Below are 11,620 nucleotides of genomic sequence, written 5' to 3' on the forward strand. Positions count from 1 at the left end.
AGGATTGTATTACCTGCTATACTTTTTCTGAAAGTTGAGGTGATCATAGTTTTAGAGGGAATGCCAACCAGATTTACTTTCCAATCATTTTTATTGAATTTTATCATAATACGAACACGAACGCAAACAAGGTTCGGAAAGGGGAAAGGGAATGAGGAAAGGGGGAAGGGAATGGGAATGAGGAAGGAGGGTGAACAAGTGATTTAGCACAATTTATCCAAAACAAAACAAATTAAAGGAAAGATACAACTTACAATGGAGGAATGCAAGTCAATTTGTGTTTTCTATAACAATAACAAAGCATAAACTCTGAAAAAGACAGAAGAAACCTCTGCAGGAAGCTTTTAAGTATGAAGAAATATAGGATTTCTGTGAACTTCTCTTAGTCAGGGAATTTTTTAGACCATAAGGACCGTTTTTTTGAATTCCTTGTTGAACCATTAATGCTTGATGCGTATCTTATCTCGTATGATTTGTGAAGTGAAATCCTGCCTAATATTTCAAAGAAACGGGGGAGTTCTGTTTTTTTTCCTATTAAATGCAATGGAGTTTTTAATTACCAAACAAATATGAATGATGAGAAATCTGGTTTGTGAAGTCAAAGATTCCAATTCTAGAGATAGAAGGGCTTTTTAGGGTGTAGACTGTTAATTAATTTTGACGTTTGTGCCCAGATTTTCCTGATTTTTGGGCATTCCCAGAAAATATGAAGCAGATCTCCATGCTGTCCACAGTTCCTCCAGCATAGAGGAGCGTTGTTAGGGTCAATATGTGAGAGTCTTGAGGGAGTATAATACCAATGTGATAAGATTTTATTAAAATCCCTCATGCAGCCCCATGCAAATATTTGAGGCCTATGATGAGCATAGGGCATTTTCCCACATTTCTAGTGTAAAAGATACGCTGAGGTCCGCTTCCCACCTTTTCATAAATGTAGTTTTAGTTGACAGGTCATCCTTGTTGAAGCAACTATAAATGTACTTCAAACTCCAAAAAATGTTGTGGTTTATGTTGCAGAGTAGATTCGTTGAAGCTTCTGATAATGATCTTTTATTAGAGAGAAATAGCATAATCAGATCTTTTGTCATTGAGTAATAAAGGAAATCACTTGATGCCAATTTAAATTTAGATTTAAGTTCTATGAAGGGGATAAAGTTAGTACCGTCATAAATGTCTTTAATTTTGTTTATACCGATGGATGACCAATGTGGGGGGAACGGGTGTTTATATATTGCTGCGATAAGCGAAAGAGGGAAGTTCGTAGAGTTGTTAGAATTATTTTTATTTCTTTTAAGATTAGAAAGCTTTTCCCAGGCGAACAAAGCTGCTTGGAAAATAGGGTGAGATGAAACGATTGAGATTTCTTAATGCCAACCAGATTTAAATCTAAAAAATCTGTGTGTGTCCATTCTTGATGGAAAGTAAACCTTAAGTTAAATGGTTGCAATTGAAATAGTCAAATTTTGTACAGCAGATACATCAGAATTCAATATGATGATCATATCATCGATGTATCTGCCATACCACCATATAAAGTCTCTATATGGATTGTCCACGCTGTATACATACGACTCCTCCCACCAGCTCATAACTAAGTTTGCTAAATAGGGGGAGTATTTTGCCCCCATTGAAACTCCATTGATTTACATGAAATATGTTTCATTAAACAAAAAATATTTTTTTTTATGAGCAAATGTACAACATCCAAAACAAATAATTGTAAATCTGCTGAGAAATTACTGTGTTTTTTCATGTGAAAAGTGAAAATTTAGAGCATGAAGAGCTATTTTGTGGGGGATCGATGTATACAGTGAGACCACATCTGAGACTATCCAAGAAAAATTTGTTTGCCGTGTGATTCCACTCATGGCCTGCAACATGTCATTACTATCCTGAAGGAAACCAGGTGCCCTCTGGACGAGGGGCTGGAAGAGCCGGTCAACCCACTCCTCCAGAGAGCCAATGCCAGACACGATTGGTCTCATGGGGGAAGGATTTATTTCTTTGTGGGTTTTGGGCAGAGCATACAATATTGGCATGACAGGATTTTCTATTTTGAGATACTCCATTTCTTTCTTTGAAAAAAACCCTAAACTGAAACCTTGTTCCAACAAAGTAAAAAGTTTAGTTTTAACAGACTGAGTTGGATTACCTGATAAACGCCTGTACACATTATTGTCAAACAGCATATCTTCAACCCAGTTCACATAATCCTTTTATCCGTGACAACCACTGATCCTCCTCTCTGAGGTTTTGATAAGTTGTTCTTGGTTCTGAGTTGTTGTAAGGCGCACTGTAAACTGGGTTGGATATTGCTGGTATAAATTCATCCATCTTGGAATTTTTCAGAAAGCGTCTTCAGCTCTGATTCTCTTGTTTTGTAATTGATCCATAGCTGGTTTTGCGTTTTTGTACTGGATATAAATTTGGATTTGGTACATTGATGACATCTTGATGAGATTATCAGCAGTACTGTTATGAGTATTTTCTTTTTCCAAGCAGAACAGTGAAAGTTGCTGCGTAAAGCGTAATGACCTGAAGGCGTTTTCTGGATGCAATTCACCACAATGTACATTAATTCGATCATTGTCAGAATGATTTCTAAGAGGGATATTCCTGATGAATTTGTTGACATCACAAATTGTGCACAAAAAAGATTGAAATTGTAAGTGGGTACAAAGTTCTCACCATATGACAAGTCTGTGTCGGTCGGCAGATGAGGCTGTAGTAGATAAGTTACAGGGAATCTGTCACCCCTGGCACTTATCTGACCTCTAATATGGGCATACAGGTGATATAAGTGTAAATCTACACCTACCTGTATATCCCATATAGAGGTCTTGTTGCTATGAAATGTTTTTTTTTATTCCTACAAGTTTGATGCGTTCCTGTCCCCGGGCCCGCAAGAAATCCCGCCTCCTGCGTGAATTACAATGTTTCCCCCCTCCCCTGCACGTCAGTGCCTTGTGAATGGCTGTTGCAGCGGCCAAATCCCGCGCCTGCGCACTTCTCCTTTTACCCAAGGCGCACTTCTTCCTGCCGTCTATGTTCATTGGACTGGAAGAATCTTGTGCGCAGGCGCCAGGAAGTCAGAGCGATACCAAATATGTGTCGTTTATTTTTTTTTTTTTTCATAATATTAATTTATAAGTACAATATATATTTTTATTTTTAAAAAAATATTTTTTCAACTTTTTTTTTAACTTCTTTACTTTGTCCCACTGTAGGACTTTCACTTTCTACAGTCTGATCGCAGTTACCTATAATATAACCGGGGATGCATGTCTCTGTCTGAAGCCTCGATAGACTGCGCATGCGTGACGCGCAGTCTGGCTCCAGACAGAAGCATGCATGGAGCCGTTACAGGTAAGAGTATATGGCGCCGGAGATCGCGGTATGCGTAGAAACTGAACGCGTACCGCGATCTCCGACGCTATACTTACATACTTACCTGACCGGGAGGAGCGTTGCCGCGGCGCCTCTCTTTGCCGTAGACCGGGGCAGGAGTGAGGCGTCGGATAAGCGCATGCGCATAGCGTTATCCGGCGCCATTTTACTGAAGACACATTTGCAGTGTGTCTTCATAAAAATGACGCCAGACAGTGCGGTGCTCCGGCGCCTTACTCCTCCCCCGGCCTCCAGCAGAACAGGACGCAGCAGCGCTGGAGCACAGAGAAGAAAGGTGAGTATAACTGTTTATTTTTTTTGTATGTGTGTACAGTGTGAAAGGGATGAGGTGGCCACACATACCAGGATTGTGGGGTGAGGGGACCAAGCATACCAAGATTGGGGGGGTGAGGGGACCATGCATACCAGGATTGGGGGGTGAGGGGTACCACACATACCAGGATTGGGGATGAGGGGTGCCACGCATACCAGGATTGGGGATGAGGGGTGCCACGCATACCAGGATTGGGGATGAGGGGTGCCACGCATACCAGGATTGGGGATGAGGGGTGCCACGCATACCAGGATTGGGGATGAGGGGTGCCAAGCATACCAGGATTGGGGATGAGGGGTGCCAAGCATATCAGGATTGGGGATGAGGGGTTCCATGCATACCAGGATTGGGGATGAGGGGTGCCATGCATACCGGGATTGGGCATGAGGGGTGCCATGCATACCAGGATTGGGGATGAGGGGTGCCATGCATACCGGGATTGGGGATGAGAGGGGCCATGCATACCAGGATAGGGATGAGGAGTGCCATGCATACCAGGATTTGGATGAGGGGCCATGCATACCAGGTTTGGGATGAGGGGTGCCATGCATACCAGGATGTGGGTGAGGGGTGCCATGCATACCAGGATAGGGATGAGGGATGGGGTACCATGCATACCAGGATAGGGATGAGAAGTACCACACATACCAGGATTGGGGATGAGAGGTGCCACGCATACTAGGATTGGGGATGAAGGGTGCCACGTATACCAGGATTGGGGGTGAGGGATGCCATGCATACCAGGATTGGGGGTGAGAGGTGCCATGTATACCAGGGTTGGGGGTGAGGGGTGCCATGCATACCAGGGTTGGGGGTGAGGGGTGCCATGCATCCCAGGATTGGGGGTGAGGGGTGCCATGCATCCCAGGATTGGGGATGAGGGGTGCCAAGCATACCAGGATTGGGGATGAGGGGTGCCAAGCATATCAGGATTGGGGATGAGGGGTTCCATGCATACCAGGATTGGGGATGAGGGGTGCCATGCATACCGGGATTGGGCATGAGGGGTGCCATGCATACCAGGATTGGGGATGAGGGGTGCCATGCATACCGGGATTGGGGATGAGAGGGGCCATGCATACCAGGATAGGGATGAGGAGTGCCATGCATACCAGGATTTGGATGAGGGGCCATGCATACCAGGTTTGGGATGAGGGGTGCCATGCATACCAGGATGTGGGTGAGGGGTGCCATGCATACCAGGATAGGGATGAGGGATGGGGTACCATGCATACCAGGATAGGGATGAGAAGTACCACACATACCAGGATTGGGGATGAGAGGTGCCACGCATACCAGGATTGGGGATGAAGGGTGCCACGTATACCAGGATTGGGGGTGAGGGATGCCATGCATACCAGGATTGGGGGTGAGAGGTGCCATGTATACCAGGGTTGGGGGTGAGGGGTGCCATGCATACCAGGGTTGGGGGTGAGGGGTGCCATGCATCCCAGGATTGGGGGTGAGGGGTGCCATGCATCCCAGGATTGGGGGTGAGGGGTGCCATGCATCCCAGGATGGGGATGAGGGGTGCCATGCATACCAGGATTGGGGGTGAGGGGTGCCATGCATCCCAGAATGGGGATGAGGGGTGCCATGCATACCAGGATAGGATGGTGGGGACAGGATGGGGGCAGCACAAATACCAGGAGGGGAGCAGCACATGCCAGCATGGGAGACCATATACCAATAAAAATGCTCGCCACCTGGGCGTAGAATGGGTTCAATAGCTAGTAAGATATAGCAGTGCAGGATCACTGTTATACCTTGTAACCTGTCAACCCTGCAGACACAAGCTAGTTTGACCATGCACTATGCATGATCAAACTAGCTTGCAAGTATCTGATCACCCGGATGTTGTCATGACGAAATTGGGTCACCATGGCAACGATCGAGACCCCGCGATGACATCACAGTGTCTCCAATCCTAGGTAAGAAGGGCTGTTTTTCCTCTCCCTTCTCCCGAAGTGCTACGATCTACTTCAGTCACAGCATTTCGTGGTTTAATGTGCTGGGAACAGTGCGGGACCACTCTTGGCACGGAGTACCAGGTGTCAGCTGTCAGAATCAGTTGACACCCGACGGCAATGATGTCCGCACAGCCTCTGTGTGGGTGCAATCGCCTGTACATAATAGTATGTATCTGGTCCATAAGGCCCAGGGCACAGGGATGTATTATTACTGACCACGTCATAAAGGGGTTGATGACATCACAGTGTCCTATTGAAGGTTCCTGAGATGGTATTTCTGTGCCTTTTTGTTTCGGTTGGTGTTTCCTTTTCTCGTGTGCTGTTTTTTCTTGTTTGTTTCTCTTGTAATAGGAGTTTTTTAGCTCCTGAATAGACTCCAATAGACTCTGTTGCTCCAGCTGAGGTATCTGGCTCAGAGGAACTAAAGGTGACCTTGTTAGTTGTACGATGCATATTGGGACTATATTTATGGTTTCTGAGGATGGATCTAGGGGATTTGCCGGTTTTGTCCCACATTCCCCACTCATAAACTTGATCTGTGGATTAATTATGGGAATCATGTTCTAGTTTTCGTTGTATAATTTCCATGATTTTCTCTTCTGCTTTGCTAATTTTAGCATTGCTTTTATTAATGAAATCTTCAAAGTGGTATTTTATCCCAAAGTCTTTCTTCCAGTGATAATCCCAATAAATTCTTTCAGCAATCATGGCTTGATCTGACCGGCTGTTATAAATGTGGAGCGCACCGCTGCAAGGCTTGTGACTACGCCCAGAAATCTAAATCATTTATCCTCTTAGCGCCCGAGACAATTTTCACCTTAATGACCAGGCAGAGTTTTTGAAATCTGAACAGTGTCACTTTACGTGGTAATAACTCTGGAACCTCTCAGCGGATCCCAGTGAATCGGAGTTTTTCGTGACACATTTTACTTTATGTTAATGGTAAATTTAAGTCCATATTTTTTGCATTTATTTGTGAAAATATCCGAATTTGAGACAATTTTGAAAATGTTCCAACTTTCAATTTTTATATCCTTAAACCACTTAGTCCTGCTGTACTAAATAATTAATAGACAACATTTCCCATATGTCTACTTTACATCTGCATCATTTTTCAAATGTCATTTTATTTTGTTGGGATATTAGAAGGGTTAAAGGTTTAGCAGCAATTTCTAATATTTTCAAGAAATTTCCAAAACCTGTATCTTTAAGGATTTATTTAGATATAAATGGACTTTGAGGGGCTTATTTATCTGAAACTCCCCGAAAGTGATACCATTTTAAAAACTGCACCCCTCAAATGCTTCAAAATTGCTGTCAGGAAACTTTTTTAACCCTTCAGGTGCTACACAGGATTTAATGCAAAGTGGAATTAAAAACTATAAATTTAAATCTTGCTTCTAAAATGTTGCTTTAGCCCCACTTTTTCACTTTACAGGGGATAGCATGATAAAATGGACCCCAAAGTTTGTTATTCAGTTTCTTCTAAACGCACTGATACCCCCATATGTGGTCAGAAACCTCTGTTTGGAAGGGAAGGAGCCCTATTTGAATTTTGGAACACAAATTTGGGTGAAATAAATTGTGGGCATCATGTCGAATTTGCAGGGCGCCCAAAGAGCAGAAACCCCCCACAAGCACAAGTTACCCCATTTTGGAGACTACACACCTCAAGGATTTTATCCAGGGGTATAGTGAGAATTTTGAACCCACAGGTACTACACAGAATTTGATAACATTAGGTCGTCATATTGAAAATTTTCATTTCTTTCACAAAAATGTTATTTTAGCCCCAAATTTATAATTTTCACAATGGATATTAGGAGAAAACGGACCCCATAATTTGTAACTCTATTTCTACTGAACACGATGATACCCTATATGGGGTAAAAAACGTCTGTTTGGGCACATGGCTGGGCTAGAACAGGAAAGCAAACTATTTGTCTGGAATAAATTGAGAATGCCATGTCGCATTTGTAGAGCCCCCGACATGTGAGAACAACAGAAACCCCCCCACAAGAGACCCCTCAATGAATTCATCTACGAGTGCACTGACCATTTTTAACCTGCAAGTGATTTATGAAACTTTACAACATTTAGATGTGAGAACAAAAAACAAAAATGTTTCCACTAAAATACTGTTTTAGCACCAAATTTATAACTTACATGAGGCGTAATGGGGGAAACTGGACCCTACAATTTCTCCCGAATGTGGCAGTACCCCATATGTGGTTGTACACTTCTGTTTGAGCACACAGCAGGGATCGGATGGGAAGGAGTGCTACTTGGCTTTTAACCCCTTTCTGACATTGTCAGTAGTGTTGATCAAACATGTATTGTTAACCCTTTTGGCGAGCAGGCTCGGGTACTCGCCAAGTATTTGCGGTGTGTTCTGCATCTTTGTAAGTGGCGCCGCAGCTGCATGTGTCTCGGTTGTTAAACAGCTGTGACACATGCAGAGATTTCCTGTTTGTTCGGCAATCCCTGCATGTGTCACAGCTGTTTATCAGCCGAGACACATGCAGCCGCGTGTGTAATAATACGTCCGTGTGCCTTAAGCCTTATGGACCAGGTACGTATTATTACGACATGGCGATCAGGCCCGCACATAGGCTGTGAGGGAGCGATCGCAGCCAGGTGTCAGCTGATTCTGCCCGCACTGCTCCTGGCACTTTAACCCCCTAAATGCTGTGATCGGTGCCCGTCTGCTCTTGGATCGGAGATCCCGCACCATCAGCGCAGGGTCCCGATAGTTGCCATGGTGACCCGATGTCATGATGACATCCGGGTCACCAGACACCAGCAAGTTAGTTTGATCATGCGCAGTGCATGATCAAAGTAACGTGCCTGCAGAGCTGACAGGTTATAATATATAACAGTGATCCTGCACTGCTATACATTATAGCTGCGATCAGACAGCAGAAAGTGAAAGTCCCATAGTGGGACTAAGTAAAAAAGTGAAAAAAGGTAAAAAAAAAAAAAAAAAAAAGAAAAAAAAAAAGTTGTAAAAATTATATTAAAAAAAAAATATATATATATATTTTTATATGTGTGATACATACACACTGTACCCATAAATAAATATTATTATGAAAAACAAAAACAAAGATAAAACAATAAAAGTAAGCATATTTGGTATCGCCACGTCCAGAACGACCTGACCTATAAAACTGTCTCACTAGTTAATCCTTTTAGTAAACACGGTAAAAATAAAAAACAAAGCAAAAAACGGTGCTTTATCATCATACCGCCGACCAAAAAGTGAAATAAAAAGCAAAGAAAAAGACGAATGTAAATAAAAATGGTACCGCTGAAAACTTCATTTTGTCCCACCAAAATCAAGCCACCAAACAGCTCCATCAGCTGAAAAATAAAAAAGTTATAGCTCTCAGAATATAGCAATGCAAAAAAATAATTTTTTTTATAAAATAGTTTTTATTGTGTAAAAGAGCCAAAACATTAAAAAAAACTATATAAATGTGGTACCGCTGTAAATTTACTGACCCGAAGAATAAAGCTGCCTTATCAATTTTACCACACGCGGAAAGGCATTAAGAAAAACTAAAAAAAAATTCCTGAATTGTTGGTTTTTGTTTATTCTGCCTCCAAAAAATCGGAATAGAAAGCGATCAAAAAATGTCACGTGCCCGAAAATGATACCAATAAAGACGTCAACTCGTCCCGCAAAAAAAAAGTCCTTACATGACTCTGTCGGCCAAAATATAGAAAAATTATAGCTATCAAAATATGGCGATTCAAAAACTAATCTTTAAGCGTATTTTAGTGAGTGACAGCTGTCAATCATAAAAACCCGATATGAATCTGGTATAGCTGAAATCGCACCGACCCGAAGAATAAAGTCGTCTAATCACTTATACCGCATGAGGAACAGCGTAAAAAAATAAAATCAATTCTTCACCTGCTGCTGATTTGTTCATTCTGCCTCCCAAGGATTGCAGTAAGGCTCGTCTCACATTTATCCTGCTCTCTGCGCTGAGCGCTTACACCAGGGTTTCTGTGTAAATCTCTGAAATACGTGATTCAGACAGAACCCCCTGCGGAAGACTCCCTGTAATGAGGCAGATGGAGGAAGCATGGACGCCTTCCGGCCTGTGATCCCACGGTGTCACTCTTTTAATTAGATGTGCATAAAAGTGGCTGTAGCCACAGTTTTGTGAACCTCTGAAAAAAAGGATACCGCTAAACAGAGGTCAGAGTAACTCTGCTGCCTCATTTTAGTGAATGGATCCCTCGGAGTAGGGTTAGGGTTGTGTTAGGGTTAGGATTATGGTTAGGGTTAGGATTATGGTTAGGATTAGGTTTGTGTTAGGTTTGGAATTTTTTCAAAAGTAAAGAAAAAAAATGACGACGATATGGTGATTAGTGTTGAGCACAAGTGCTCGCTACTTGAGTTTGGATCGGGTGCTCGGGCATGCTCTGAGTATCGCGGGTGCTCGGGTGACATGCTCAAGTCTCCGCCCTGCATGTTTCGCGGCTGCTATACAGCCAAAAATAACACGTGGGGATTGCTTGCCATACACATTCCCTTCCGAACCCTGCTGTGCGCCCAAACAGTGGTTTCCCCCCACATATGGGGTATCGGTGTGCTCAGAAGAAAGTGCACAAAGTTTGTGGTCCATTTTTTCCTGTTACCCTTGCGAAAATAAAAAAAATTGGGTCTAAAGTATTTTCTGTTATAAAGGTTCCTCAAAGTCACGTCAAATGTGATGTGGTCCCTAAGAAAAAAGGTTTTGCAAATTATGTTGGAAAAATGGGAAATCGCTGGTCAACTTTTAACCCTTATAACTTTTTAAGAAAAAAAAATTTTGGTTCAAAAATTGTGCTGCTGTAAAGTAGACATGTGGGAAATGTTATTTATTAACTATTTTGTGTGACATATCTCTCTGATTTAAGGGCATGAAAATTAAAATTTCTGATTTTTTCACAAAGTAATTAAAGTCATATCGAAGAAATTGTAACACTATCATGAAATACAATATGTCATGAAAAAATAATCTCAGAATCAGTGGGATCCGTTGAAGCGTTCCAGAGGTATTACATAATAAAGTGACAGCGGTCAGAATTGTAAAAATTGGCCTGGTCATTAACGTACAAACCACGTTCGGGGGTAAAGGGGTTAACATAACAAAAATTGAACGGAGCAAATAATATATATCAAACCAAAGGAAAGTATCTACGTATCTGACAATTGTCTAGTACCAATAATATGGTGACATATCTATGCTAGGATATGAATGGCAGATCATTTGGGAATAATCAGAAACACCAAAGCAGAAACACCAAACATGAGTTTGGTCAAAAACCTTTATTTCACAAGCAATTGGTTACATGGTGGCACTGCAGAAGCGGGTGCCCACACTACATAAAATACAGTGATTGTATAATACACAAACAGTTATATATGTACAGTAGGTGATATCCAGAAGTCTATTGATCCTATCCTGAACATTATTATTGGAGAGTTTGGTGAATGGTCAGGCCTGTCCATTAATTGGGATAAATCGGTTATTCTACCATTTGATGATATCCCTAATTCCAGCATATTAGAACATACACAAATACAAACGGTTGAGAAATTCTAATACCGAGTATAAGTATAAAAAAAAGATCTCCGGATTACATTGCACTGAATCTATATCTTCTTCTGGAAAAGTTTAACCCCTTTCCAAACTTCTGTTTAATAGTACGCACAAGGTAGTGACCCCCGGTTCAGCACGGGCTCCGGGCACATGTCAGCTGATTTATACAGCTGACGTGCCCACAACAGCCGCGGGTAGAATCACGTTCTATTCGCAGCTGTCAACTAGTTAAATGTCGCTGTCAATCTCTGACACCGGCATTTAACTCGCACTTCCGGGAAGCGCGTTATTAGCGCTGCCCATCGGTGGCCCCGTCTCATGATTGCGGG

This window comes from Phyllobates terribilis, unplaced genomic scaffold (genome assembly GCF_046119375.1).
Source record: "Phyllobates terribilis strain yellow unplaced genomic scaffold, ASM4611937v1 Scaffold_268__1_contigs__length_2594270, whole genome shotgun sequence".
NCBI classification, from domain to species: domain Eukaryota; kingdom Metazoa; phylum Chordata; class Amphibia; order Anura; family Dendrobatidae; genus Phyllobates; species Phyllobates terribilis.